The sequence below is a fragment of the Mandrillus leucophaeus genome, unplaced genomic scaffold (assembly GCF_000951045.1).
Source record: "Mandrillus leucophaeus isolate KB7577 unplaced genomic scaffold, Mleu.le_1.0 Scaffold41, whole genome shotgun sequence".
NCBI lineage: Eukaryota > Metazoa > Chordata > Mammalia > Primates > Cercopithecidae > Mandrillus > Mandrillus leucophaeus.
Genome location: NW_012104365.1, coordinates 1,237,250 through 1,246,215, shown reverse-complemented (window position 1 = coordinate 1,246,215; position 8,966 = coordinate 1,237,250).

Genomic DNA, 8,966 nt, shown 5'->3' with positions numbered 1-8,966 from the left:
CGGGCGAGCGGGAGCGGGAGTGGAGACCTCAGCGCCGCGCCCGGGGCCTTCCAGGGACGCCCTAGAAACGTTAAAGGGACAGCCGGGCGGGAGGTGTAGCCACCGGTTCCCCGCGCTGTAAACAGGCAGCAGCGCTGGAGCCGCTGTGGGGCGGCGGGCGAGTCGCTTGGCCTCTCTGAGCCTCAGTGGTCTGGTGTGTAAAATGGGCTGGGGCTGAAGTGGGATGGGCCGAGACTGAGCGGGGTCTGGCGCTCCCTAAATTGGAGACTCCTTGGCTGCCTTTAATGTAAGGGCGGTGGGAGACAGGAACCACGGCTGCCTTTCGAATAAACCCCATATATTTACCTTTTTTGCTATGAAACAAAACATTTGTATTTAGCCTAATGAGTGCTGCTTGGGGGACACCTTTGTAACCACCAACCAGTTCCAGAACTAGAACTGTGCCGGCCCTGTCCCCTGACCCTCCCAGCGCTCTCTCACAAAACGCCCTGTCCACCCACCAGCACCTGGGCATGAAGGGGTGGGGGTGACTCTCCGGAGGCCTCAGCAGCCTCTACTGACTTTGGGGTTTTTGCAGCCATAGCCCTGCCCTCGAGGCAGGATCCTGGCCTGAGATGGACTCAGGGTCCCCATCAGCACCCACACAGTCAGGTCTCCCCAGCAGAGTTCCGGGTAAACCTCCTCCTGACACTCAGGTCCTCAGAGCCCCAAAGGAACACCACTCCCCTCCTCCACCACTGAAGGCTTTCAAAGTGCACTCTGCTAAGGGACTAGGAACCCCCGTGCCATCCCCCAGCGGCTCCCCCAGCAGGTGCAGTCAGTGGGCCACACAGCTGCCAGTGCAGTGTTGGGACTGGGATGTAGCCAGGCCTCCCAGCCACCTGCCTCCTCGCTGGCAGCCTGCCTGCTTCCCGCGTCTCCCGCCCAGACTTCTCAGCCTCATCTTCAGAACTGCTGAACGGTGGTAACAGTTGGCAGCCAGCACCCGGTGGCACTGCGCTAAGCATACATTCCCTGAACCTTGAGAAAACTCACTGAGGAGGGCGCTGTTACTGTGCCCACTTTACGGATGAGAAAAGGCAAGCTCCGTGAAAGCTGGGACTTAGTCCACCTATCCAGTCCCCCTCCTACTTCATCCTGTTTGCTCCTCCATCAGCTCCTGGAGAGAGGCACTATCATCAGGCCCTCCTTTCTAGAGGAGGAAACTGAGGCTCAGAGAAGTGAAGTTACCTGCCTAGAAAGTGAGAAAGGTGCAGCGTCCGGATTCAACGCCTGGCCAGTGTTGCAGTGCTTCCTTGCTCTGTGCTCAGCTCATTGGTTTGCCCTGGTGAATTCCTACCCAACCTTCAAGACCTGGCTTAAGTGTTTGCCTGTTTTCTGAAGACTTTAATCCTTCAGCCTCCCTGCCTGTCTTCCCCAGGTCTTTGGATCTCCCTTCCGCAGGCTCCCAGCACTATGTGCACACTCTACTGGGCGTGCACCGCATCCCATTGAGATTATTTGTCCACCCATCTGCCCTGCCCTCCCTGGGCTGGAATGTGACAGGACAGGCATTGGCCCTGGTCACTCGGGGACCATGTGTTTTGCAGCCTTTGTCCCACTCTGCTGGGAATAGCATTTCCATTTCCTGCTGGAAGCCTCCTTCCCCAGTCTGTGGACCCAGGGCCCCTCCCTAATTCCAGGGGAGGGCTCATGACCTAGTCCAACCAACCAGCATAGATCATCCACCTGACCTCAGAGACTGGGCCAGAAAAGTTGGTTCACAGAGGCACACATTTGGGACTTTGCTGGACTGGGAGAGAGAAGCACATGTTATCCACTAGTCCTGAGAAGGACGGTCTGAACATCCAGGGCCATTACATGGCTCAGAATCAAAACAACACAGAAGAGGGAGGAGCCTGGACAGGGAGGTATCAGGGGCTACTGGCATTGTCCATGTGAGCAGCTGGTTCCAGCTGTGCCTGAAGGCAGCCCTATGGAGGATTGGAATTTTCAGTCCCACCCTCCTTTCCATTTCCTTTTCTCCCTAGCCTTGGTGGGGAAGAGGTCACTGAAGGAGAGAGTTAGGAGGCGGAAATGTTAGCATGAAGGTAAATCCAAGGTGTGCTAGGAAAGGTCTCCCTCTTTCTCCTGGCCCTGCCGCCTGTCCACAGGCCAGAGCCTTCATGGCCCCTGATCTGTTTGCACATGGACCTAATGGTGACCTACAGAGCGGGCCTTCACATGGCAGGTCTACACAGCCCTCTCAAGCACACACTGCCAAGAAGGACGCTGACTAGCCCTGTCTGAGACCAGCAGACACTGTCGGCCTCCTTAGGTGTGGCCTGGGTTGGGGTCCCTGGACCCTTTGAATTCTGAGCAGGTTTCTTGAGAAGAGGATGCAGAGGGGAAAATGAAGGCTCATCATTCATACTCGCTGAACGCTTCTGACACGCCAGGCCCTGCACTATTCACTCCATCTGCGTTATCCCAGTTCATCTTCACAAAAATCTAAGGGCAGTATTATTCATGATCCCCATTTACAATAAGAAAACTGAAGCTTTCAGAGGCTCCCTGAGGCCCTGCTGCTAATATTAGGACAAGCCAAGCTCCAGGCCTGGAAACTGGACTCCAGGACCTGTGTGCTTCGCCAGAGCCTATCACCCCTGGGTGCTTCTAGGGCAGAGGAGGCTGGTGAGGCCCAGCCCCTGCAAGGAATCCAGGAGGGCTGAAGGCCACCCCATCAGCTGCTCCCTTGGGCCAAGCAGGACCCTCGGGGCCAGCCCTATGGGTAACATCCCTTCTTTGTGAGGACCCTCCACGGTGTCCTGAATGTCCAGGGGTTGGTCTGGGCTGTGGGAACACAGGCCAGCAGGAGCCCTGTTGAGAGGTTCCCCCTCGACTGTAGGGACACAGCGAGGGCCATGAGGGACAAGGGGTATTGGTCTTTCCTGCAGCCACGTGCAATGGGGCATCCATTTGGCTAAGCCACTAGCCCCACGTTTGAGCCCCACTCACTCCAGGGACTCTTTCACTTCCAATGGGCTGAAATCGAAGTCCTTCTGGCTGAAGCAGAAAAGGCACCCCTGGGCCCCTGGAGAGACCAGGAGGAGGGGTGGTGACAGACATGGCTGAATCCAAGGGTTCTACTACCAAAGCTTTAAGGGACTACCTCCTGCCTTGGAGCGCCAGAGAAAGCCCCAAGCCGAGTGTGCTTGGACCTCCTCATGGCACCTCTCCCCAACTCTGAACTGGTCCTCATCACTAAGGGATGGGAGCTTCGCGTTAGCCAGGCTGGTGGCGCAGGGGAGGATGGAAGTGGGGTAGGATCAGGTCACCTGAACCTCCTCTGCTGAGGCTTGGGGAGAGGAGGTTCTCCAAAAGCAGCTGTGGTGCAGCCACCTAGAGACAAGGAGAGCTTGGGGCAGAGCAGACACCAGGCTCTCCACGACACTGAGCTTCCAGGCCAGGCCAGTTCCTCATGCAGAGCCCGAGTCAGGGGAAATGGCCAGAATGACTGCGATGACAGCCGCCTGGGCAGGCACAGGGTCCCAGGCTCAGAAGGGCCCAGGCTTGGTTTCCTGCCGTACCGCCACCACCTTGCGGCTCTTCGTAATTTTTGAATAAGGGAACTGTACTTTCATTTCCATTAGACCCCTGGCAAATTCCATAGCAGGTCATGGCTGTGAGTGACCTCCCCTGACACACACACCAACCCAACAGCAGTGACTTGCCAAGTTCACTGTTTCTGTCTATGCTGGGAGTTCCTTCAGCATCCTTATGGCCCGCAGGAACCAGCTGGGATACCTTCACAACATTTTCCCTGCAGGCATGGAGTAAGGACTAGGGGTGATTTCCTGTAAGCCTATGAAACCCGGTTGCCTTGCAACTTGTGGACAAGTAAGACTTGAGTTCATGAAACCCAGTATATGTGTATATGATACAGACCTCTGTGTGTACAACATCACAGCTCGGAATGGCCCAAAGCTTTCTTTCTCAGTGTTGGTTGGCAGTGCATCTGAGTTCCACAGGGTCACTAGGCTGCCTCAAGGATCAGTAAGAGTGCTGCAATTGATTGGCAATGCCTGATAATGGCTAGGGCTGGCAAAGTGGGGCATGTGTGCTACACAGTAACCAATCTTTCTGCTGTCTGAGAGGATATGAGGACTCTGCTCGTAAGAGCTAAAACACTTAAAGAACATGTTGGGGTAAAGGCTGGCTATCACTGAGGGCAGAGACTGTATGTAATCACCATTGGAAATCCCCAGTACTACACAGGCTTTGGTTCATGATAGATGCTCAAATAATTAATAAAGAAAGATCTAAAAGGCACCACGAAGATGAGGTTTTATGGTGAGATGATGAAAATGGTTTGGAACAGGTAGAAGTAGTGGGCGCACAACATTGTGAATGTCCTAAATGCCACTGAATTGTTCACTTTAAAAGGGCTAATTTGGTATTACACAAATATCACCACCTCAAATAATTTTTTTTTAAGGAAAGGGTGGCTCATGCCTATAATCCTAGCTGCTCAGGAGGCTGAGGTAGGAGGTTCACTTGAAGCCAGGAGTTCAAGACCAGCCTGGGCAACACAGCGAGACCTCATCTCTACAAAAAATGTAAAAAGTAGTTGGGTTTGGTGGTGCAAGCCTGTGGTCCCAGCTACTCAGGAGGATCGCTTGAGCCCAGCAGTTTGAGGCTGCAGTGAGCCATGACGTGCCACTGCACTCCAGCCTGGGCAACAGAGTAAAACCCCATCACTAAAAATCATAAACACATAATTAAAAAAAAAAAAAGTAAATGAATGAAATCCTTCTTTTAAAAAAAAAGCCACTGTAAGTTACTCAGAGTGACTGGAATGATCCCATCTTCTTCATCATAATCACTCCAGTACAGTGCAGTACAGTCTTGTCTTTTATCATAAAAATCCATGACACGTTTGCATTCTCTCCATACCCACACCTTTTCCCTCCAAATCTTCCAGGGGCACTGACCGTAGAGGAGAAGACACTCAGCCCCTCTAGCAGCTCCTGGGCTGCACCCTGGGGGCCCCAGGACACAAGCCGCCCAGAGGTGGACCTGCCGCAGAAGAATTCTCCGTGAGCGGCCTGCTTCCCCTCACCCCAGGCTCCATCCCGCGTCTCTGCTCTTGTTCCTTTCTCCCTGCATCATCCTGGTCTCTCTGGGTCCCCGAGGCCCCAGCTGCTGCTGAATTTTGTGAATCGCTCTAAACTGCCTCAAATCCTCTTTGAGTCACGTGGCAGATATCCAGGAGCGACGGCTGTTATTTCTGGGGCAGGCGCCGTGGGCTGTGGGCTGTGGGCTGGGCTTATCCTGGCAGCGTTTCCACCCTGCCTCAGGGACCCCTAACCCTGGGCTTCTCAGCATCTTGTAGAAGGGGACACAGGTCCATGGTCCCCCGGGCTGGGGGAGACGCCTTGCAAGGCCAGACCCTCTGCTGAGCTCTGCCTCCAGCTGTAGGATTCTCAACCGCTCTCTCCTTCGTCAGCGTGCCGACTGAGGTTAGGAGTCTGAGCGATCCACTTCCCCCTGGGAAGCCCGGGGTGGGTTTCTGGATCAGCAATGCCGGCAGCACTGGGGAGAAACGCGCAGAAACCTTGGGTATTTATTTCCTGGAATCTGCAACCCAGGGAGGATCCAGGCGCCCCCTAGTGGCCACTAGGAGGAGTGCAGGCGAGCCTGCCCAACTCTCCCCAGTTCTGGTGGGCGGGAGGTGCCCCTGCTAGGGGTTCTCTGATGTTGAGGCTATGGTCAAAGGAGCCTGCAGCGGAGGGGATGCAGGTGCTGGATCCCTTTGAGGTTTCTAAAATTCATCCAGTGTTTCATTCTAGTCAACATGTGTCTATATTCTTTTCATACACATCAGTTTCTCACCAAATATTTAAATAAAAAAATCAATGCTCTGGAAGATGCATGGTGTGTACCCGGGGGCTTCAAGGGCCACTTCCGAGCACCCCGGGTACCCACCCTGCAGCACGGCCCAGAGCCTCCGTGAAGAGCTGTGGCCTGTGCCGGGCAGGACTCTGCTCTGCCCCCTCTCTGGCCCTGTCCCAATTCTCCATCCTTGCCCTGATGCCTCTCATTTCTCTGACAGTCCCCTGCTGAATTCAGGAGTGGATGTAAGCTGCTTTGAGCCCTCTTTGACACATTGTGGGACTATCTATAAATTGTTAAAAACAAATCGTCAGCATGTAAAATGGTGCAGCTGCCTTGGGAAACAGTCTAGCAATTCCTCAAAAAGCTAAACATCAAGTTTCCATATGACCAAGCAATTGCACTTCCAGGTATGTGCCCAAGAGAACTGGAAACATTTTTCCCCAGAAAAGCAAGTACATTGCTGCTCATAGCAGCATTCACCATCACAGTCAAAAAGTGGAAGCAACTCAAACATCTGTCAACTGATGAAAAAGTCAGAGGTAGTACCATAGTCCCTCAGTATCTATGGGGGGTTGATTACAGAACCCCCAGGGATACCAAAATTCACAGATGCTCAATTTCTTTATATGAAATAGTGTACTATTTGCTTATAAGCTACATACATTCTCTTGTATTCATTAAATCAGGGATATCCAATCTTTTGGCTTCCCTGGACCACATTGGAAGAAGAATTGTCTTGGGCCACACATAAAATACACTAACGATAGCTGATGAGCTAAAAAGAAATAGAAAAAAACCCTCTCATAATGTTTTAAGGAAGTTTATGAATTTGTGTTGGGCTGCATTCAAAGCTGTCCTGGGTCACATGCAGCCCACAGGCTGCCCTTTGGATGAGCTTGCTTTAAATCATCTCTAGATTACTCATAATACCTGACACAATGTAAATGCTATGTAAATAGTCGTTATGCTGTATTGTTTATAAAATAATGACAAGAAAAAGGTCTGTATGTGTTCAGTACAGACACTCCATCCTTTTCTTTCAAAAATATTTTCAGTCTGCAGTTGGTTGAATCCATGGATGTGGAATCTGCAAATTTGGAGGGCCAGATGTATACCCATACAATGGAATATTATTTGACAATGAAAAGGAATGAGGTACCGATCCACACTACAACACAGATGAACCTTGGAAAGATTGTGCTAAGTGAAAAAAACCAATCATAAAAGTCTACATCATGTATGACTCCACCTACATGAAATGTGCAGAAAGGGCCAAAGAAACATAAAGTAGCTTAATGGTTGCCAAGGCCTGGGGAAGGGGAAGATGGGGAGTGACTGCTTAATGGGTTTCTTTATGGGGTGGTGAAAATGCTGTGGAATCAGATAGTAATGATAGTTACACAGCCTTGTGAATATACTAAAAACCACTGAATTGTACACTTTAAAATGGTGAATTTAGACTGCGTAAATTATATCTCAATTATTTTTTTTAAAAATCATCAATACAGCCACCTGGTGGAGGGTCTACCATGTGCCAGATGCTTAGAAGAAATCTGTCAACCCTCCCCACCCCAGCCAGCAACCTGGCAGTTTTACAAGAAGAACACTGAGTCAAGAACATTGAACATTTTACAAGAAGAACACTGAGTCAAGAAAGCTGCAGTGTTTGGTTTGGGAACAGGCTCCACACCTTACAAGTTGTGTGGGAAGGAGGCAGGGATGGGATAGGGAAAGAAACAGGAGGTCATGGGGCCTCAGAAGCCAATGCTGTGAACAACCAGGTCCCTTATAACTGATACAGCAAGATAAGGGTGCTTGCTGGAATCTGCCTATCATCCATCCATCATCCATTTCCCTTCCATTATCCATCCATCCATCCAGCATCCTTCCAGCCATCATCCATTCATCCTTGATCTATCCATCCTCCATCCATCATCCATCCATCCATCCACTTACCCACCCATCTACTCATCCATCCGTCTTCCATCCAACCATCATCCATTCATCCCTGATCTATCCATCCATCCATCCATCCATCCATCCATCCATCCATCCATCCACCTGTCCATCCGTTCTCTCTCTTTTTCTCTCCCCACTCCCACTCTCTCTCCTGCTGCCTTTCTGTTTCCATCAGCTTTGGTTTCTGTTTCTGACTCTCTCTGTTCTCTCCTCTCTCTGTTTCTGTTCCAGTTCTCCCTCAGTGTGTCCCTCTGGCTCTCCCCACTGCAGCTGCAGTGGTCAGAGGGTGCTTCCCTGCCCCATGAATGGAGTCTTTCATGGCAAAGTGCAGGTGGATGAAATGGTCCAGGTAGTGCAGTGCTTCTCTCACGGCCTTTCTTCCCCTATTTTACCTGGACGCCTTTCCTTCGATTTGCTTCCCCACTTTATCTGCCACTGACAAGGAGGCTGTACAGGATTTGGGCTGAGTAGCAACAGAGGGGCAGGAATTCTTTCTGGGATTTCCCCAAATCTTGGAATTCAGTCGTTTCTACCAGAGATCCTGTGCCAACCCCTGCCTGTGCCACCCCCTGCCTGGGCTGCCCATGGCTCCCTCCCCTGCCGATTCTTCCCCCAAATCTCCTTACACATCTCCTCCTCAGAAAGCCCATCACCAGCAGACTGGGCCAATTATTCTCCCATGATTTCTGCATCACAGCTCCCTGTGGGTGTCCTTCCATGAGTTGAAACTAGTCTGTCCTTAGAACCCAAACATGCTTGTGACACTCCCGTTCCTCACACCTTCAAAGATTCTGGCCTCAGTTCCCCAGAAACAGAGCCTGAGGCCCAGGCACAGGTGATCCTTTGGGGTTAGGGAGTGTGGGCCAGGAGCCAGAGGAAGGGAGGGAAGAGGCAGCCACCACTTCATGGCAAACCAGTTGCTGGATGTCAGGCACCCAGGAGGCTGAGGGTGCAGGATGAACACATCCTTCATCTCATCATCTGGGACACTCGCTGTTAATGACACCGAGGTGACAGGTATAACCTGGGATTATCCCAGGCAAACTGAGACATGAGCCGCCCTGTGTATAGTGACTCCCTGAGGATGGCCCATCTGGAGGCGGGAAAGGAGGAGGATTTGATGGGAGGAG